Consider the following 23457-nt stretch of genomic DNA (forward strand, 5'->3'; position numbering starts at 1 on the left):
CCTCCCCAGCGCACAGTGCCGTTGCAAAAAGGATATTTTTTTTATCCTTAGGGTGCGTGGCCACACTCCTCATGATTGGGACATGCCTCCTTCCCCCCAGGCCCGGCATGGCTCTCTACGCCCCTGCAGGCATATAGGTCATACGTGTCCTTTTAGAAAAGTACAGTTGAGAATCAGGTAAAAAAACATTTTTAGGTGCCCCCAACATCACGAATGCATGTCAGGTAATGTAATATTTATTTAGATTGCCACTTCCAGCATGAGAATGCAGTCTATACAGTCATTGGGGACCGGGAATAGCAACTAGTGACAGAACAGGCTGTATTCCCAGGAATACCGATTAGTCCAAAAATGACTTTATGTGCAATTTCTAATATGGGAATAAGAGGAAAGTGTATATATACTAAGGATAACCCAAGGACTGCAAACATCTCTATTACAGACGAGGGTTCATGTGGGAATTATACACAGGTGCAGCAGTATATAGTGCTGGAAATTTGTTGTGTTTACATTAGAGATGTGCCAAAAAGGTAAACAGGGGGTGGCAGTGCCTCTGCCATCCACTTTATACTCCAGCATTTTGACTATAAAAATGATTAGAATAATACAAAGACATTTTCTTATTATTTTTATAGTCGAAACTTTGATGTATACCTAAATATGACAGGAAAGGCTCTGCCTCACCTGAATGCACATCACTGACAGACGGGATGTGGTAATAATCCTGACAGCGGGGATTCTGGCGGCGGTATCTTGACTGCCGGAATCCTGATGGTAAGTAGCAGGGTTATGGGGAGGGTTAGCGTTAGGGTTTAGGCACTAGGGGGAGGATTTGGGTTATCCCGATCGCTGGGATGGTAACTACATCCTCTCTGCTAGAGGCATTAGCTAGCATCTGATAGGCCCACTGTACCCAGAAAAAAACTAACTGCATATTTAAAGCAAAAATGTATAGGAAGCATAAATATAGGAAGTTTCTGTAAATGTATGTTTGGTTTAGGAAAGTCATAGTGGAGAATCGGCTTGCAACTCTCTGTTTTAGCTCACATGAAGTTGAATCAGGCTGATATAGACATACAGGGGTATTCAATATGGGTGCGATAACATCGTTTTTGCGTTAATATCGCAATTATGACGGCATTATCACAGGTTTTACTTTTACACCCTGTTCAATTTCAAAGACTTATCGCAGTTTTGACAAGTCTTTGATAAAAAACGGTGATAACTTTTCACCATTGAATAGGTGTCAAAAAAAGTGCAGAATTAGGGTTTAGGGGTGCAGGCTTAAAAAAAATAGCCTGCACCCCTGAGAATGACATTTAAAAAAGAACTGTGTCAAAAAAAGTAAAAAAAAATAGGGATACCCCAAAAAATTAATTTAAAAATTGGGGTGCAAAAAAAAAAATGGAAAAAAATTGTTAAACAATAGGGAAATAGGTTCAGGGCTATTCTGCAAGTATGCGGCAGATGTTTTGAAGAATAGAATTATAGCGGCAGGTGCACAAATGCAGAATTTTAAAAAACTTACTTTAGGGACACCAAAATATGCTAGTACCCATTTTCATGTACCCCAAATTTGATGGGACCACTTAAAAAAACGAAAAAAATAACCTAAGTGCTCTTCTGCATCACTTCTTCAGGAAAAAAACACCTGCTGCGGCTATTTAAATCCCCGACTTTCAATTAAAGGCTAAAACGGGGGTACCCATAGTGTTCCCCCCATGTTTTTACAACTTTAGGGGGGTCTTACAACTATTTTCAGGAAAAATTCGTAACTTTACGCAAATCCAACTTCGGAGTTTCCCGTTTTCGTTAATTTTATATTGAATATGGGGATAAGCGGGAGCGCGCACCAGACTTTAACGCAGGAAAAAACTCAGATAAGAAACGTTAACTTCGACAGTGAAGTTAACGTTTCATATTGAATACCCCTGATAGTCAATTTGCATATATTTTTCTTATTTTCACTCATTTTAATCTTCTATTTGCACAAAGTTCTTTGTCTGATGAGGACATTCTTACATTTGACGGCGAGGATCTTCCCACTGTGTGGTCTCTGTGGAATGGTTCACATATTAGCTCTTTCCACCTGGGGAGAAGACCTCTCTTCTTTCTAGAAAACAGAGACATATTGTCTTGTCACCTGCCTATATCTCAGAGATGCCTATAAATACCACTGTACAGTAATACTCTCTTACCTCAACCTGGTGGCAATGCCCCCAGTGGATCTGCTACTGATGAAGCCTAGAATGGAACATTATAAACGCTGCAATTAGAGATGGGCAGATCGGAACCGGAATCGACAGTCTGACAATCTGAGTGTAACATATCTAAACTTAGCCTCAGGGGGATTGGTAATTACCCGCACTCCTCAGATCTGAAAGCAAAGTAACATATCATGGAGTTTGTGAGATTTTGCTTCCGCCAGCCTGGACCTCTCACTGTTTGGTTGGTGTCATCCTGCTGGAGTCTATGTATATAATGTCATATAGGAAGCACAACTACGACTTCTAGAAAGCCATGAATAAGTCAGTGAGTAGTACATGCTGGACTCCTCAGACGGAGACAGCTGCTGTCACTGGTGGGCAGAGATATGGAGCTATCTGCTTGCTATAGCACTCCCAGAGGGCCTCATTCAAATGCACTGTTCAGCCACTTTGAATGTTGGGAAGTAAATGTGGACATCCGCCTGTCTTCAGCATTGGCTGCATCTATAAGGCAGGACTATCCCCAGCCATCCGCTTGTGCCAGTAGCCATCAGACCTATCCTTGCTGCAAGGATGTATCTGATATCAATCGGATCTCTAACCTGCAATTCCATCTTCACTCCCACGCAACAATTATCCTATGTATGAGTTACACTCCCTAATAGTGACATCCATCTGCACAATCCGTACAAACCCAGATCTCAGTTACCGAATCAAGGTCTTGCTGGTGAAGCTGCACAGACTCGCTGGTAGGCTTTGCAAGAATAGAACTATAAAGATAGTAAATAGGGCGCTGTGGTGAGAAGTCTTCCCAGCAGCTGCAAAAAGGGGAGGTAGTCAGCCTCCTATATGACAATATAGAAAGGAAAATATGCAGCGCTGATAATAGATGCAGTTTAATATAAATATAAAAACAATACAATCATGAAAATAAAAACATATCAAAATAATTTGTGTGTGGTAATATTGTGGATCCACTGCAATAGTAGATGGAGGTCCAAATAACAACCTCATAAAGCATGCATAATATCCTATAGGTACTCTTGCTGCAGCAATATACTGGATGGGCACTGATGTACTCAGATGGAAGCAGAACCAGAATGCAGACCGAAACCGGAATGGATGGTAGTGTATAATCAGGAATAGAGCCAGGAATGGAGTGGAATTACATATGTAGTCTGTGGATTGGTTCAACAGGCGAGGAGCAGAATCAGCTGTTCAGGATGTGCTGGGATGCAGAGCAGAACCAGCTATACAGGATATGCTGGGATGCAGAGCAGAACCAGTTATTTGGGATGTGCTGGGATGCGGAGCAGAACCAGCTATACAGGAATCAGGAACAAGCTGTAACTATTTGTGCTGCCAGGGAATGATGAGCACAGGCTTGTAGCAGAATCAGGAACCAGGTGCAGACACTACCTGTGCAGCCAGAAGAATGGTAGATACAGGTCTGAAGATGATGCAGGTGTCTGTACAGTACTTTAGGGAAAGTAGTCCAGGAATTCAATGGGAACTGAGCTTAGACATTGGGTCGCTGGTAGGCTTTGTCCAGCTTATGATCCTGGTGTTGTGGTCCACATACAAAGTCCTTCCATTGTCAGCAAATCTTTTCTCCCAGCTGTAAGACACAAACATGTTTTGCTTTGTTTAGGACATATAAAGATGGGTGTGGAACCATGCTGGGCATAGACAGCATCTTATACCTCACCAGAGTGGTAGAAGCATGTGTTCATTAAAACATCTGAAAGCTTAACTGCAGCATAGTTTACTATGTACTTAAATAAATGAGAGTTCCTAAAAACGCTACTGTATTTGCCAAGCCTTCTCCTTATACAATGGCGGATAAGGAGGTGGAACCAGGTTTCTCACCAACAGGCGTTGATTTGGCATCTGGGTATGTGGCATGCAAACCCATGTAATATTAAATACAGATGTGTCCACTTGCATCTTTGCCGCGATCCCCTAGCTCAGGTCCATAACCATCAGAGGGACTTGAGTGTTGTATATTGGGGAGGGGGTACAACCACTGTAATGCTTGCTATAGGAGTGACACAGTTGAATGTATTGGAATAGACCCACATGTGGGATGTAATTATCCTAAATTCTGCAAGGAAAGAGAAACCCTGTAGAGGTGACGTTTCTGGGAGGAACAAGATTCCCTCCTGGATCCAAAGAGAGAAGGAACTATGAGTCAGACCAGGGGAGAAAGCAAAGTTGTCCCATATCAGGATCAGAGGGGGTAACAAGACTACACTTATAGACATTCCAATCCCATGCTATAGGAGCGATCGCTACTGTTGGGTGCAATGTGATTTCAATGTCTCGCTCTGAGGGGGAATCCAGAGAGGACAGGAACCAGAAACCATATTAGTGAGTGCAGATTGTATGCTGGCACATTCGGCCAAATGGGTGGCTATGAAATAAAGTCTCTTATGCAGATGTATAAAGAGCTGGCATTTCCCCCGCTGGCATCTGCCCCACAGATGGTCTTTGTTAGTTTGTGCTGCCCTAAGATCTATTGTTGGAACCACAACTGGAAATTACATTAATGGGTGTCGGTCGTCATGTTCATAAGAGATGCTGTTTAGTACACAGTTTGTTACACGTGTGTTATACTTGCCATATTGTGGCTTTTTCATATTGATTATCACTTAGCACTTTTTAGCCCCTGGGTTATACTGACACCATAAAAATGATTTTACTGCAAGACTCACTTACCCAGGTGGTAAGGGCGAATCCCACTGTGTGGTCTTAGTGTTGTGGTCAACATAAAAGGTTATTCCACAAGGATCCCTCATCTGCTCCCATCTATAGACAAAACATAAAGATAATGGGTCTTCATAATAAAAGTAACTGAAGATACAGGACAGAAAGAGAATATAAAAACAGATCTGTAAATATCACCTCGGGGTGATAAAGCCCAGTGACTGACAAGGACTCTGGATTCTGTGTGAGCGGCCATGGTTATTCCTGGCATACTTTACCCATTTCATTTGGTATTATTGCTCGGTGAGCAGATGAGAGATGGGTTCTCACATAGCAGCTGAGGTCATGGACGTCTGAACACAAGTCGGAACTAAATAAACTAAATTCGTATATTCGCCCATATACACTGAGCTCTATGTATTTCTGCGTTTGGTCATCCTGAATCCATATGCTTAGTTACATAGCCATAATTACCAGTGCGCATTACACCAGCCCTATCCCTGGTGCAGGCAGATACGTCTTGCACAGGTGTCATTACGTGTATGCACAACACTGCATAGCACACGATAATAACACGCATCTTGTGCTACCACCAGCTCTGCAAGCTAATCAAGACGCCTCTCTAATGGGGGCACATTTTACACTTGTGATTTATATACAAAGGCTGTTCGCAGATCATTAGCGGGCTACAATAGATTAAATCATCCACATACCCAGGTGGCAGATGCTTTGCAGTGGTGGTGGGCTGCGGACTAACAGGACGCACTGGGGCAGTAACAGCTGATTGCCTGCGTCTGGTGGCTTCAGGAACTGCGCTGCCAGCAGAAGATGAAGGTGCACAGTCCGTTCGTGTTACAGGTTCAGGCACAGCAATGGCAGCAGATGTGGAAGGCGCTGGTGCGTCTACCGGGTCGCTTGTAGCGGCCTCGCTGTTTGGTATGGAGGATCCTGCAGGAGCTGATGCAGCTTCATCGGAAGGCACGCTATTGGCTTCTGATGCAGCACTTGCGCCATTACCTGGAAGAGAGCAATAATTCATGTCAAGAACATGTGGGACATATTACTCTAATTACATTATTCTGAACATGTGTGTACACAACATATAATTGTTACTTGTATTATATGTTTATGTCTGTACCGTTCACTACTGATAAAGTATGTTACAATTGCTACCAATAGGCCAGACGTGTGTTCTGCTTATGTTGTTTGGGCTACAGTCCCTTTCTTATGTATTGTTTTCATATTATAAAATAGCAGTATTGTCATATTGTGATTGCTATGTCGCATCTTCGTGTCTCAGGTGGCCTTTGGCTGATCATTTGCTGAAGTACTACAGAGGATGACAGGGCATGCTGGGAATTGTAGTTTGATGTATAATATTTCAAATTATGTTGTTATATTTATTTTCCTGTATTTTATTACCTCATGGCACAGGAACAAATGTAGGTTATTTTGAACCTTTCATGCGGTGACTGCACATGGGTGCTAAAGTCTTAAGGGGTATATTTACTAATGTGCAGGTTTTTTAGAAATGAAGATGTTGCCCATAGCAGCCAATCAGATTCTACTTAACATTCATCTAGCACCTTCTAGAAGATAATAGCTAGAATTTGATTGGTTGCTATGGGCAAACTCTCCACTTCTAAATACCTGTTCTTTAGTATATATAAAGCGACAGAGAAAGAGAGCAACAGGGAGAAAGAGAGAGGGGGGTGAATGTTTTGCCTCTCTAATAAATACAGCAGGAGCTTCCCGCATAAAGTGCACACATTACTTACTGGCTGCTGTGGCTGCAGAGTCACATGTTGTCAAGGACTTCAGAATAACGGTCAACTCGCCCGTTTGGACCGCGCCACGTTTTCCCTCCAATGAGAGGGGTAATTGCTCTACAGCTCGTTCCACTAAAATACAAAGTAAGTGACCAAGTTCTATGAAACACTCTACATCTACTATAGTGGGGCCTGCAATGATAATGATCCTGGGGCCTGAGCAGGGTTGGACGGAAGTTGTTGCAACTTACATTTCCCATGGTGGTTATCCAAGACTTGCTTCAGGTCTATGATGGCTTTCCCCAGCAAGGTGTCAGCTCTGAAAGCATGGTGGCTCCATACCCTAACTTTCAGGGTGGTGTCTGGGGTTATGCTCCTGCACACAGGGGAAAACACAATTAGTATTTGACTTGTTCTTGTTTAACATGCTAAACACAGAGAAGGAGGGTGTTATTCCATATACTGTATAGGGAATGCGTTCTAAGCAAAGTAACATCACTACAAATGAGAAATACATTAAATCCCAGTGTTAATGTTACTAATAATTAGGGGTGTGCACCGGCCACTTTTCGAGTTTTGGATCTGGATCTTTCTTCGTGTTTTGGATCTGTATTGGTTTTGCCAAAACCACCCTTCCGTGTTTTGGGTTCTGGGTTTTGTGTTTTGGATCTGTATTTTTTTTTAAAAAAAAGCATAAAAACAGCTAAAATGACAGAATTTGTGGGTTTTTATGCTCCTATTCAATTATTAACCTCTATAACCTTAATTTCCACTAATTTCCAGTCTATTCTGAACACCTCACAATAGTGTTTTTATGTCCAAAAGGTTGCACCGAGGTAGCTGGATGACTATGCTAAGCGACACGAGTGGGCATTACAAACACGTGGCCCATCTAGGAGTGACACTGCAGTGGCAGACAGGATGGCAGTTTGAAAAACTAGGCCCCAAACAGTACATAATTCAAAGAAAAAAAAGGTGCAAGATGGAATTGTCCTTGGGCCCTCCCACCCACCCTTACGTTGTATAAACAGGACATGCACACTTTAACAAACCAATCATTTCAGCGCCAGGGTCTGCCACACGACTGTGGCTGAAATGATTGGTTCGTTTGGGCTCCCACCAAACAAGCTGGCAATTAATCTGTCCCTGCACAAACTGGCTCTACGGAGACAAGATGTTGTCCTCATCCTCCTCATCCACCGATTCCTCACCCTCTTCAGTGTTGTGTACATCCTCATTCTCACAGAGTATTAATTCGTCCCCGCTGTAATCCACCACCACAGGTCCCTCTGTACGTTCTGGAGGCTCGTCTCCCTGGAAGAGTTGATAATTCATTTTTATGAACATCATCTTCTCCACATTTTGTGGAAGCAACCTCCTACGCCTTTTGCTGACAAGGTTCCCGGCTGCACTAAACACTCTTTCGGAGTACACACTGGAGGGGGGGCAACTCAGGTAAAATAGAGCCAGTGTACAGGGGCCGCCAAATTGCCTCTTTTTCCTGCCAGTACAGGTACATACTGTCTGACATGCCTACTTGGATGCTGTCACCGATGTAATCCTTTAACAGACAGACGCACGCTTGTCACTGCTGCTTTGAGGATGCAGGTGCGGCTACTGCGCATACATTTCACATACAAACACAGAAAAGAAGTTTATTTTATTTTGGTTGGAGCGCACTTTGGGGGTTACACCACCCTTTAAACAGACAGATGCACGCTTGTCCCTGCTGCTTTGAGGATGCAGGTGCGGCTACAGCCCACACAATTCACAAAGACAGAAAAAAAAAATATTTTTTTTTTTGTGGAGCGCACTTTGAGGGTTACACCACCCTTTAAAAGACAGATGCACACTTGTCGCTGCTGCTTTGAGGATGCAGGTGCGGCTACTGCGCATACATTTCACACACACACACAGAAAAAAAGAAGATTATTTTATTTTGGTTGGAGCACACTTTGGGGGTTACACCACCCTTTAACAGACAGATGCACGCTTGTCACTGCTGCTTTGAGGATGCAGGTGCGGCTACAGCCCACACAATTCACAAATACAGAAAAAAAAGAAGAATTTTTTATTTTTTGTGGAGCGCACTTTGGGGGTTACAGCACCCTTTAATGGACAAGCCAGCCGGCCCTTTACTTATGACACAGGTGCACGCTTGGCGCTGCTCCATTTTTGATGCACGTGCAGCCACAGTGCACACAATTCACAAACACAGAAAATAATTCCTCCACCATTCTGTCATTGGTGACAGTATCATATGCAGTGACTGTAGACATGTCAGAAATTGTTGGCACGTCCTTCAGTCTGGACCAGATGTCCAAACCGGCCCTTGACTTATGACACAGGCTCATGCTTGACGCTGCTGCTGTGTTGATGCACGTGCGGCTACTGTGCATACATTTCGCACACAAACACAGAAAAAAAAGAATTGTTTATTTTTTGTGGAGTGCACTTTGGGGGTTACACCACTCTTTAACAGACGAGCTAGCTGGCCCTTTACTTATGACACAGGCGCACGCTTGGCACTACTTTGTTGATGCACGTGCGGCTACTGCACACACAATTCACAAACACAAAAAAATATATATTTTTTATTTTTTTGGAGTGCAATTCGGGGTTTACACCACCCTTTAACAGACAAGCCAGCCGGACCTTTACATATGACACAGGCGCACGCTTGGCGCTACTTTGTTGATGCACGTGCAGCTACTGCGCACACAATTCACAAACAGAAAAAAAAAATATTATTTGGAGTGCACTTTGGGGATTACAGCACCCTTTAACGGATGAGCCAGCCGGCCCGTTACTTATGACACAGGTGCACGCTTGGCGCTACTTTGTTGATGCACATGCGGCTACTGTGCACACAATTCACAAACACAGAAAAAATATTATTTTTTTTGCACTTGGGGGGAGCACCTCTGATGGACAGAGCACCCCCTGGACAACACTACAGTACCCCTTTAGGACTGGGACACTGCACAGGACTTTGGAGTGGACACAGCCCCTATGGACAACAGCAGCACAGCACAACACAGCCAGCCCCTATGGACTTTGGAGGAGTGGACACAGCCCCTATGGACAACAGCAGCACAGCACAACACAGTCCAGCCAGCCCCTATGGACTTTGGAGGAGTGGACACAGCCCCTATGGACAACAGCAGCACAGCACAACACTACACTGCACTGCACTACACTACACTACACAGCCCAGCCAGCCCTAACTCCCACCCTCCCTCTTCACTGTCCACAGCCGAGTGAGAAAATGGCACCGACGTGAGTACCTTATATAGAATCCAATACATGCGAGACCCGGAAGGTGGGATGATGACGTTTTGCCTCGATTTCAGATCCGAGTCAGGCGGGAAAAGACGAACCTGACTCGGATCGGCCTCTTATCGGGGGGGCTCGGGGGGGGTTCGGATTTCAGAAATCCGAATCCACTCACCCCTACTAATAATAAGCACATACTAATAAAAACAGTTGATAAAAAACTTTCTGCTTACACATATGGGAAGAAAAAACAGATTCCTGGTTGCAGCTTTGTCTCATAGCCCCCTGCAGCATAGTGTACGATATACTTACTGAGCACTCCCATAGGCTCCCACTACATTGTTCCGAGTGCCAGCACCTGCTTACATTATGTGTAGGACTATCAGCAGTACAGCACATCTATCAGGCCTTACCACTATAAGCCTGTGACTATAAGACCTCTCTGTACAAGCCCCTAATGTTACATGATTAGCAGGACACCAGCTCTCACACCTGTTCTGTAACTACAGGGAAGAAGTATCAGAGTGTTACATGATAATAGGACTTACACAGTGACCGCTTCCTCCCATGTAGGGTTAGTAGAGCTTTTAGCTCTAGCTGTCCTCTTGCTGGTAATTCCCCCCACAGCCAGCACACCGTACACGGCCGCTCCAAACCAACTTCTTCTTTTGAATTTGGCAGAAGACACTGAAAAAGAAGAAAAGAAAAAACTAAACATTCATCCCATCAGTGTGTAACACTTGTATTGCTCTTTTAGATTTTAAGTGAGAGCAGCTGAGGACAAGGTACAAGTTTGTGCCATATTTCAAGATATATTTATGTTATTTTATGGGATAGTCGATTTGGGGGTCTGTATAATAAAGATGTAGAGGCCTTAGAAGAGGTCCCCCTGTCAGTCTGCTAGTTATGGAGTAAAAAAAAAAAATATGATACCTAAGTATAAAAATTAGGTGCAACCAATAAAATACAATAATAAACAGTTGTTAGCTATATAACAGCTCCCAGTGGTAGCGCTGGAAACACTACCCAATTATATATACATCCAAGGGAGTGCTGGATTAATTAATAGTAAATTTAATGCATAAATAACATTACATATAAGTACATCAATAAAATTAAGATAAAGGATACTATATGACTAATATCCAATATCAACATATTCTCATAGAGATATATCACTGATAACTGGCAAATTTTGGTGGCTTGGAAAATGTAATTCAAAGGATCCTATGGAAATCCACTAGTGGTATAGAAACTTGATTAGTAGAGCCAGTGTGTTAATATGGTTTGAATCCATATAGTCTCACCACCCTTAGGAAAATCAGCTAGTACCAGTGGTAGGGCAATCCTCTGTGAATTACGTTCCCCGTCTGGTAATCAGAGTCACCGCTTGCCAATGTGATGACGTCAGCGGCAGTGGGAGCAACACATCAGTGCCCAGATATGAGAAGAAGTCACGGCTCTTGCATAAGAAACAGACGTTTAACATCCGTAGCACCACACTGTTAAGTAGATCCACTGGTCAAGCAGCCAGTATTAAGTCCACAAACTTAACGCGTTTCTCCGTTATTAGACCATACAACAGTTTCCTCAGAAGAACGCGTTAAGCCTTTGCTTAGGATTTCCCTAGGGGTGGTGACACTATATGGATGCAAATCATATTAACACACTGGCTCTACTAATCAAGTTTCTATACCACTAGTAGATTTCTACAGGATCCTTTCAATGACATTTTTCAAGCGACCAAAATTTGCCAGTTATCAGTGATATATCTCTATGAGAATATGTTGATATAGAATATTAGTCATACAGTATCTTTTATCTTAAATATATTGATGTACTTATATGTAATGTTATTTATGCATTAAATTTACTATTAATTAATCCAGCACTCCCTTGGGTGTATATATATAGCTAGGGAGTAGATGGATCACTAGCCCAAACACTATTATCAGCACTGATGGCATCTTATCGGTCACTGACCAACTCCAGCATAAAATAAAATATATTATATTATATTATCCTCTCAGCTCATGGACACTACTTATGTGGATGAGCCTGAACGGACTCAGCAGGACTTCCTCTGAAGTCGTATAACACATGTTTATGTAGATGATGAGATTTTACTGCTAAGACGGAAGTACTGACTTTTAAGATTCCTCCATCCTACACTTCCCTATTATCAGTTGCCTGTCGTTTCTCCAACACCTGTTGTTCCATCAGGTATAAAATCTATATAGAAAGGCGCCCTCTAGTGTAATGATTCAAGTACATATGCAGTGCGAGTGTGGGCATGTAGCCTCGTTATTCTATTAAGTTATACAGTACATATTACTCCATGGCTGCAATATCCAACACAACATTAGCACTGTATGTGTACTCTAACTACTACACTAGAGGTCTCTCTCTCTCTCTCTCTCTCTCTCCCCCCTGCCCCCCATAGCAACATTTTGAAGGGGCCCCTGTCTCAATGCTTTTATACAGACACATCTCCACTGCAGTTGTTAATTTCTGAATCATAGCAGTGCCGTAGTTCCCATTATGGGGGAGAATTATCGAGCCTTGGTGAGAGAGGTATAGTACCAACTAGTCAGCTTCTAACTGTCATTTAAAAAAAACAGCCTGTAAAATGACAGGTAGAAGCTGATTGGTTGGTACTTTATCTCTCTCCAAGGTTTGATACATCTCCCCCTATATCACATTGAAGGGCTGCCAGTACACATTATGCAACACAGTACCCTCAATTCACATCATGACATAGTGTCCCATGTTCATATTATGCCACACTATAGTGCCTCCAGGTCATATTGTGCCACATTACAATGCCCTCCAGTCTATATTATACCACATTACAATGAGCAGGTCTGACAATGCCACATAACAGGGCCCTTCAGTTCAGCTTATGCCACATTATAGTGCCCCTTTACCATTATAAGATCAGCTGCACAAAACTCTCACTCACTGAAAATGGAATGTCACCTTAGTCAGGCTGGGCAACGGATCGGACCAAATTGCTTAGCAGGCAGATCAGGGAAATTTGTATACAACTATATAACCTGTGTCCGGGCCCCCTAAGCCTCTGGACCCCATAGCAATGGCACCACCTGCACCCACTTAGCTACACCCATGTTTCCATCTACTGTATCTACCTACAGTATCCATCTATGTATACATAGGAGCCTGTGCCATGGATACTCACACACCCCCTTATATATCCTACATATATCCTGCTTATATAGCCTACCTGTCACGTGCAGCTGTGATCCCTCATGGGTGGTGGTATCAGGCTGTTGTGGTGAGGCGGTGGCCATTTCTGGCTACAGATCTGGTCTCCACATCAGTAATGAAGACTATCTGTAAGTAAATCTACACTAATAGCAGCCAGAGCTCAGCACTCTGGCTGCCGTTGTAAATTCAGTTGTCAATAAAATCCGTAAATCTCCAAATAGCTAAAAGTACAGGAGTAACTGCTAAGCAGAGATGTATATCCCAGGATATCCAGGGCTATACTACAGGTGCTTAGGGCTCTATTTATTAACATTATTTTTATTAAAATAAAGTGAAAAAGGGTGTTTTCACACCCTTTTCACATTATTTTAGTATCACCTACAGTTACTACAGGGCAATTGGAGTAGAATTCGTAAAATTCTACTCCAACCCCTAAGTATAACTTATTTTTAGTAAGCAGATCGCATTTCCCATAATTGTAATGGGAAATGTGATCCGACCAGAGTTACTAAAAATAAATTGTAAAAAAATACCGGGGAAAGCCCTGTGATAATAACGCCACCTGGAGGTGGTGTTATCCAGGATCTCCCCCCGTTACTAACGGGGAGAACAGAGCCCGGAGCCGGCCCCAGTGATCAGCTGTGTGGTCTAAGCAATGATCAGCTGTGTGGTTTAGCAGATCTCTGCTAAAAAAAAAAAAAAAAAAGTAAAAAATTTTTTTTACTTACTTTCCAGGGACCGGTGGTCGGGGCTCCGGTGATGTTCTCCCTCCGGTCAGCTGGTCTCCCATGGTGCACTGCGTCCCGGTGATTGGGTCCCAGTGCAGTATGGGATATCAGCTGACCGGGGGCATGGCAGACATCAACGGAGCACCGATGACTGCAGGTAAGTGCTATTAAGGGAGGGGGGTCGCGGGGAGTCCGTGATTATGGGGGCGGGGCTTTATCGCAAGCTCTGTCTTTGCAAGGGATTTGTAGTAAATTAAAACAATAAAGTGGGCGCTAGTCAAGGTCTAATCACCAATTATGTGATTCTGATGAATAAAATTTGCAGTTGGAGCTGCCCCCACACAGGTAAATCTGGAAATTTACCACAAAATATTACAATACTAGAAAAAATAATAATAATGGGAGCGCTGGTAACTGGCTACTAGTTTATAAAATAGATTTATTCAATAAAAAACAAATAATTATACATTGCATCAATCCAATTTTTCCAACGCAAGTGGAATCATTAATAAGGCTAAATTGCCACAATTTAAGGCACGGATCCGGCTTTATCTATTTAAAACAATATATAGCATACGACATATGAAACATCGATGTATATTAAAATCAATCTGACGATATCAAACACTTTTTATCATAAATCATTAGGCATCGATTCAATCCGATTTTGGTAGCGGAGTATGGAGTTAGAGATTGATAATGGTCAGCGGATATATATTAGTAGTTGTTAGTATAGATATCTATACACTGACAGTTAGTATATGAATAGACAGTCACGCACAGTCACAATTAAATAGATGATAGAAAGCAGCTTATAATAAGCAATTTGCAGGATATTTCTGCTGCTGTATATTTCATACGTTACCATCCGTTTAATATGGGAAAGGTATAGCCAAATGGAGCTGACCTCTACCCCAATGCAGGGGGAGGAAATTGGACAATGTTGGCCACCTATAAAAGTCAGTGTTGGACACAGTGTGTCAATAGTAACAGTGCTGTTGATCAAGCGGTCCAGAGGTATATGTAGCCTCAGACAGAGGGACCTCTATTACTGATTCACGGCACTCCTTACCGCTGGCTGTGTGTAAATCACTGAGACACGCTGGAACACGCTGGCTCCCTCACGCTCCGCTACTTCCGGTATCAGGCTTGTAGCTTCCAGTTTGCGTTCCACCTGTGTTCCACAAGTCACCTGACGCGTTTCTCCGCCCTATGACACGGCGGTTTCCTCAGAAGATAACTCACTACCCATTGGTGCTGTCTTATATCCCTCTTAATATGCATTCATTGGTTCACTTTCAATCCTGATTAGGGAAATACGATTCCAACTCATAATGTATTGCACTGATGCTTTTCAAAAGAGTAAATCATCAAAACTCACATATTATAATAAAAAATAATAAATACAACTTGTACAATTCATTAATTTATGTCTTGTCATACTTTGAGGTGCCTGTGCCTATATAAAGCCAACATTAACCATTAGGGTATCCTTCACCTTAGATGTCGATCTATATTTCAAAATTTATATCTTATAATTAATCATATGGTGAGTAGTTATTTATAAATTATTAAATCCCTACTTACAACCATATTACAACCTGTTCCTTAGAAAGGGGGGGAGAAAGAAACAGAAAATAACTTCATGTCATAATTAATAATAAATAAATAATATAAATGGCAGATGTACTAAAATAATTTATAAAGATCTAATATAGGACTAATATAGATCTAATATACTAATATATATCCGCTGACCATTATCAATCTCTAACTCCATACTCCGCTACCAAAATCGGATTGATTTGTAGTAAATCCCTGTGATATTACCTGAATTCGCAATGCGAATTCAGTCGATAATATCACACTACAATCTGCATTGCAAATGCGGATTGTAGTAAATAGAGCCCTAAGAGAGAAATGGCTGCTGTACTGTGGCAGTCATTGTGATGCCTATTGCATGTCACAGTCACTCATACTGGGAGTTATGTACTGTGTTACATTTACACTGGCAGTAGTAATATATAACTATATAATATCACCAGACATGACCGGTGTGTAACTAGTAGTATAACCTGAAAAAACAGGGGCACCATATAACTTAATTAGAGATGTGTGTGGACCCCCATGTTTTACTTTTGGCAAAACCACCTTCAAGTGATTTGGTTCTATCTACAGTATACGGTTTTACATTTCTTTAAAATGTATAACATAAGCTACAATCATGTAATTTGGGCCAATTTTTGTTCCTACAGTATTATTAACATCAATAACATTAATTTCCAGTCAATATTGACCACTTCACAGCTCACAGTATTGTTTTCACCTATATAGGCCAAAGGCTGCAGTGAGCTGGATGGCTAAACATGGACATGGAAAGTTCACAATAAAAAAGGATTATTTATATGTATTATTATTATATATCTCAAATCACTACCTTGTTGAGCTGTTGTATAATGTCATTAGGAAGGGTCTTTAATTGGTATACAATCGGGAAGCTGGCCTCCTTAATACCGGCAGCCGGCTTCCCGACTGTCATATCCTGGCGAGGGTGAATGCTGGGCGTCTAAATGTAGACGCCTGACATTTCCCCGACGCCGGGAGACCGGCGCCCGGCATCCCGATCGAAGGGATGCCGGGCGCCGCAAGCGGACAGCTGCGGGGGGGAGGGTTAGGTTTAGGGCACCCAGGGGGGACTTAGGGTTAGGCACCCCCCCGGGGGACTTAGGTTTAGACAGCGGGGAAGGGGGGGGTTAGGGTTAGGCACTTAGAGGGGGGATTAGGGATAGGTACTTGGGGGGGAGGTTAGGGTTAGGCACCCCTAAGGAGGGTTAGGGGGTTAGGTTAGTCAGTACTTACCTATCGACGATTGGGATTTCCAGCGCTGTCAGGAACTCTGCTTTGGTCGGCCAGGCGGGAATTGAACTGTGCGGCCGGCAGTATTTCATACTGATTCCCTTTAATTTACTCATTGGTTGATGTTTTAATTGTGGCGTGAGGAATCACCCTGGAAATCTTTTGTATACTGTAGGCTGCTGTTATTTGCATACTGACACAGGCTGGCAGTGTCTGAACTATACTTGCCTGCCCTCCCGATTCGGCCGGGAGCCTCCCGAAAATTGGGTGCCGCTCCTGGCCCCCCGGAAAGGTAGGCAAGCCTCTCGGCCCCAGCAAGCCGGCTGTATTCGCGCTGAATTGCATCATCGTAGCCCCGCTCCCTGCCTCACAATGCCATTAATCTCGGCATTGTGAGGCAGGGGGCGGGGCCATGATGGCGCAATTGCGCTGTCACGCCCTATGCCCCGCCCTCAATATTGCGGTTTGCTCTATGTCATGCCCCCTTTTCACCATGATACGCCCCGACAGAGGGAGCCAAATGGTCATGGGAGCCCTGGTCTGAAACTTACTTAATTGGTTACAATTTCAAATGGTTTCAGTAGCTTGCAGAAAACAGAGTATTCTCCAGCGTGAAGCTTATAAAGGATGGAATTCCACCTGGTTACTACCTCTTGCTTCAGTAGGTGGCATGGCAAATGGAACTGTAGATGCAGCTGCTGCAATCTTCTACATGTGGCTGCTGAATCCCAAAAATATCCAGAAATGTTTCGGGCTACAGACAGAATCTAGGGCATACACTGTCATTTAAAAAATATTTTGGATCACCGAGTTTACTGTGTGCGCAAAACATGGTACATGTTCAAATTCACCCAGTTGTAATTAGAGATGAGCGGGTTCAATAACTTTGCATATTCGACAGGATATAAATCCCGACACGGTTATCTCCGTTGGAATCGGATCCCAAAACGAGGCAAAACGTCATCTTCCCGTTGTCGGATCGTCATCTTCCCGTTGTCAGAGCAAAGACAGGGCCAAATTACACAATATTAGCTGTTTTTATAATTTAAACAAAAAAAAATTACAGATCCAAAACCAAAAATAAAACATGATGATGAATCCAGATCCAAAACCAAAATACGGGGGTCAGTGCACATCTCTAGTTGTAATGCTTGTACAATGTTACTTGCATTATTGGAAATGACAAATCCTAAGGAGAATCCTAGCGGAGTAAGCCATCTTGCTATAACATCCCTGAGTGTTTCCTAAAGGATAACACCGGTATGCCCAGGTGCGAATCTTTAATGGGCCCACACCGCACACCCTGAACCCATGTTTTTTAATGCTTACCTCTTTGAAGTCCCACGTCGGCTGTACTAAACACCTGGAAAATGTCCACCACGGCCATTTTCCCGGTGTTTTGCACATGCGCAGTGAGGAAATAATCACGAAAATGGTGCGTGACCTGCGCATGCGCAGTAGACACTGGGCACAGACTAGTGTCCAGAGTCTACTGCTGCGTTCAGTGCGCTGCCGGTCGCCAGGGAGAGAGGAGGGGGCCCTGGACGGGGAATACACACAGGCCTCTTAATACGCCCCTGGGTATGCCTCTGAGTGAAGTCGGTGATACAGAGAGTAGCCTGCCTGTGACTGAACTGGCGTTGTCTGTTGTTGATGCTGCTGCTGAAGGCGCTACACAAACCCAGTGGGCTGTCACAGTCATGTAATGCTAATAGTTATTTTCCCCATAACTACAGCTCACAGTTCCACACCCACTCCCTCCACTCAATCACGAGGGAGGGACTTTTATATGCAATCCAAGACATGCAAGACCAGAAGACCGGGAAGATGATGTTGTGAGTCATTTTGGGATCCGAATTTGGCGGAAGGTCCGAGCGGGGACTCAGATTCACTCAGATCCCCTAAATTCGGGTGTGTTCAGTTTCTGAGAAAACCGAAACGCTCTAACAGTAACCCTAGTAACCCATACACTATGAAAATTAAAAGTGTATTTTAGGGAACAAAAGTAAATTTCTCAAATAACCAGCCAGCATATATAAGCTCTCACAACTCCTATAACAATTGAAGAAATTAATAAAGTTATTAGGACTCTTAAACCCTCCAAAACAGTAGGCCTGGTTTAAGTCGAGGTTTTTATTCCATCCAATCAAATTTGTGACCCCCTGCAATTTTATTTTTAACACTATAATGAAAGAGTCTGTGAAATTAGCCCACTTGAACTCTGCTACAGTACTATCACAATTATTACACATCACACCTTCTCCTTAGGGCGGCCGCTACCTCCCTTTTCCTCCCCAGGGCCGAGCTCTCAGCTGCCTAAAGGAGAAGGTGTGTGTGTGTTACGGGGGGCAATCACTCTGATTGTGCCCCCCCTCTTTGGATTCGCCACTGCTCACCGCAGACTTTTTCACAATATACAGTATGCCTCTTAATAGCATCACTAATGCGACAAAAGGACAATGCCCTGGACACAGGCGCTAAAGTGTGAACAGACAGAGGATATGAGTGAGCCGCGCCATTCTGCATACCAAGTATTGTTGTGCTTAATCTACAGCTTTGTACCAATTCCTTTGCAACAAAAACACATAATCCTAGTTCCTAGTACACTAAAATTGACTTTATATGCGGTGACAATGCCAATAAAATGCTAAAATTCGAAAAAAGTATGAAAGTCTGGGAATCGCTACCTATGACGGAGCATCCAGGCCATACTTACCAACATTCTAAATCTCCTCCCTGGGAGAAGCCCCGAAAAGGAGATTCTGTGACATCTTCTGGGGGCGGGGCCAGACTGTATAGTCTTTAGGCCCAGCCCACCGCCGGGAAAAGGCCACGATTTGTGGGTCCATGAATTGCTTCATTTTAGCCCCGCCCCCTACTTGCGGACCTGAAAATTCCCCGTAATATCTACCCATTATGCCCACTTCACTAGGAAGTGGATGGGATGCTGGAGATATGCCTACTCTTCCGCTGGTGCTAGGGTTTACCCAAAAAATCGTGAGCCTCCTGCGACTTCTGGGAGAGTAGGCATGTATGATCTAGGTTGCGTCTGTGCCTTGTGTCATATGGCACAAAAAGAAAGAACGTTTGAGGGCACATCTGTATGTTTAACATAATCAGTTATACTGTACATAACTGTATGCATTTATATTACTGTACGGACGAAAGCTACAAAGCACTGAGCCTCTCTCTAGGGGTATATTTTTTAGAAGTGGAGATGTTGCCCACACCAACGAATCAGATTCTACTTATCATTTATGCCTATTCTCCTGGAAGTCGCAAGAGGTTCCCCCCACAACCCCTGTAGAGTAGGCACTTCTTCTGCATGACTGCCCACTTCCTAGTGACGTGGAGAGAATGGAGAGAAATTTCATGGAGGTCGGGGGTCCCCAAGTAGGGGGCGGGGCTTACTGATTCACTACAAGAAACGTGCCATTTGGCACTGCCCCCTATTTAAATATGCGCTATTCGCAGCAATTTGCAGTGAGAGACGGGGCTTAATGACACAAACTGGCAGGCTCCACCCCTATCATCACCCAACTACTTTTCCTCCCTGGGAGGAAAAATGTAAAGTTCTAGGCAAGTATGCATTTATCTAGCACCTTCTGGAAGATAATTACTAGAATCTGATTGGTTGCTATGGGCAACACCTCCACTTCTATAAACCTGCACTTTAGTAAATATACCCCTAGGACTGCAGAGACCATCATTCAACTTAAAGCCGGCACCAAGGGGAGGGTTAGGGTTTGGTTTAAGATTAGGGTTAGAAAACAAAAAGAATGTGTCAACCATTTGCGTGTCGACCATTCTGTGTTGACCTTTTGACCCTGGCAACCATTTGTACCTGTCAACCTTCTTCCATGTCGACCTTTAGTGTGTCAACCTTTGTCCCTGTCGACCTTTTTTCCGTGTCGACCTATTGCCTGTCTGTCATCTGGTGTCTATCTAGACATTGTCAACCTTTTAACTGTCTATCTATAGTCCGGATACCCTCAAGATGAAAATCTGGGAACTGATTGGGGAAATAGAAATATCTACAGTATTCTGTTTTTTTTTTAAGATGCAAGATAAGCATGCTGTATGTCTAGAAGTACCGGCGGCTGAAAATACAGACGCCGGAAGTCCGATTGTTAGAGATCCCGACAGGGGCACGTAAGTATGTAACTCTACCCTTCTCCCCCCATAACCCTCCCTTGGTGGTGCTTAACCCTAACCTCCCTGGGGGGGTGTCTAACCCTAACCCCCCCCTCCCCACACCCTAAGCCTAACCCTCCCCGGCGGGTGCCTGACCCTAACCTCCCCCCCGAAGGTGCCTAACCATAACCCCCCTCCCCTAGCCTAACCTTAACCCTCCCCAGGGGGTACCTAACCTTAAGTCCTCCCGGGGGTGCCTAAACCTAACTCTCCCTCCCACCTGTGGCTACTAGCTAGCAGTGGCCGGCTTACCTTCATTCAGGAAGCCGTCTGTCGAGATTCTGGCGTCAGGATTGAGATGGGCATTGGCATTTTGACAGACTGCTTCCCGGCCATTGGTCTTTTAACTACATCCCAAAGAGACAACTAAATCTCAATCTTTTTTCATGCTACAGCGGTCGTACTTTAGGACCATTACAAAATTGAGACAAAATTACTATTCATTAACATTTGAATTAAAAGACAAGCTACTGTATGTTACGCTCAACTTTTAATACATGTGCAATGCAGGCCAATAGTTATCATGACTAAGCCAAAAATTGGACTTCATCCGCCCCCCATTCCTGGGAACAGTAAACAGCAAGTTATTAAAGACACTGTACTTCGATAGATGGGCTGCCAGATGTGGAAAAATGAATCAAGAATTCTATGTGAAAAAGGGTTTATAGGAAAAAACAACACACATATAATGAATCTGTTTCAATCAACAGATTTTAATGTTTCCAGTATAGACAACAAATCAGCGATTCCCCCTAATTTCTGACACAGTTGTTTTAATAAAATAATTATTACCAATATTAAAGAATGGACAAGAGGACATAAAAGGAGTCATTTTCTTTCAGTCCTACTGAAACTCCCTATTCTTACCACATCACCGAAAGTCTTCTATAATCCCATGTATGCTGTGATCTACCCCCTATCCACAGCACATCACATAATCTGGCTCACTACACTGCACTACCACACTTTAGATGGTACCAACACCAACATGGTAACATATGAGAATTTGTGTTAAATTAAAATCATTTTAATATGTCAAGGTTTGTTACTTTCTGTCCTAAATCAAATTAGACAAAATAAACACGCAGACAAATTTTGAATAGGAGTATATGTACTAATATATATATATATATATTAGGGGTGAGCGGGTTCGGATTTCTGAAATCCGAACCCCCCCGAGCCCCCCCGATCCGAGTCCGATCCGAGTCAGGCTCGACTTTTCCCGCCTGACTCGGATCTGAAATCGAGGCAAAACGTCATCATCCCGCCTTCCGGGTCTCGCGGGTTTTGGATCCTATATAAGGTACCCGCGTCGGCGCCATTTTCTCACTCGGCTGTGGACAGTGAAGAGGGAGGGTGGGAGTTAGGGCTGTGTAGTGTAGTGTAGTGTAGTGCTGCTGTTGTCCACTACTTCAAAGTCCATAGGGGCTGGCTGTGTTGTGCTGTGCTGCTGTTGTTAATAGGGGCTGTGTCCACTACTTCAAAGTCCATAGGGGCTGGCTGGACTGTGTTGTGCAGTCAGTTCTCCATAGGGGCTGTGTCCACTCCAAAGTCCTGTGCAGTGTCCCAGTCCTAAAGGAGTGCTGTAGTGTTGTCCAGGGGGTGCTCTGTCCATCAGGGGTGCTCCCCCCAAGTGCTAAAAAAATAATATATTTTCTGTGTTTGTGAATTGTGTGCGCAGTAGCCGCACGTGCATCAACAAAGTAGTGCCAAGCGTGCGCCTGTGTCATAAGTAAAGGGCCGGCTGGCTTGACCGTTAAAGGGTGCTGTAACCCCCGAAAGTACACTCCAGTCCAAACCAAAAAAAAATTATTTTCTGTGTTTGTGAATTGTGTGCGCAGTAGCCGCACGTGCATCAACAAAGTAGTGCCAAGCGTGCGCCTGTGTCATAAGTAAAGGGCCGGCTGGCTTGACCGTTAAGGGTGCTGTAACCCCCGAAAGTACACTCCAGTCCAAACCAAAAAAAAAATTATTTTCTGTGTTTGTGAATTGTGTGCGCAGTAGCCGCACGTGCATCAACAAAGTAGTGCCAAGCGTGCGCCTGTGTCATAAGTAAAGGGCCGGCTGGCTTGACCGTTAAGGGTGCTGTAACCCCCGAAAGTACACTCCAGTCCAAACCAAAAAAAAAATTATTTTCTGTGTTTGTGAATTGTGTGCGCAGTAGCCGCACGTGCATCAACAAAGTAGTGCCAAGCGTGCACCTGTGTCATAAGTAAAGGGCCGGCTGGCTTGACCGTTAAGGGTGCTGTAACCCCCGAAAGTACACTCCAGTCCAAACCAAAAAAAAAATTATTTTCTGTGTTTGTGAATTGTGTGCGCAGTAGCCGCACGTGCATCAACAAAGTAGTGCCAAGCGTGCGCCTGTGTCATAAGTAAAGGGCCGGCTGGCTTGACCGTTAAAGGGTGCTGTAACCCCCAAAGTACACTCCAGTCCAAACCAAAAAAAAAATTATTTTCTGTGTTTGTGAATTGTGTGCGCAGTAGCCGCACGTG

The 23457-nt window shown here is 43.7% G+C and overlaps 1 pseudogene; it reads right to left on the minus strand.

The window, feature by feature from the left end:
- LOC148540606 (NEDD4-like E3 ubiquitin-protein ligase WWP1) overlaps window positions 1-13269 on the minus strand; it is a 34150-nt pseudogene extending 20881 nt beyond the window's left edge.
- Window positions 13270-23457: the final 10188 nt, after the last annotated feature.

Source organism: Taudactylus pleione, unplaced genomic scaffold (genome assembly GCF_031769625.1).
Source record: "Taudactylus pleione unplaced genomic scaffold, aTauple2 ptg000018l, whole genome shotgun sequence".
NCBI lineage: Eukaryota > Metazoa > Chordata > Amphibia > Anura > Myobatrachidae > Taudactylus > Taudactylus pleione.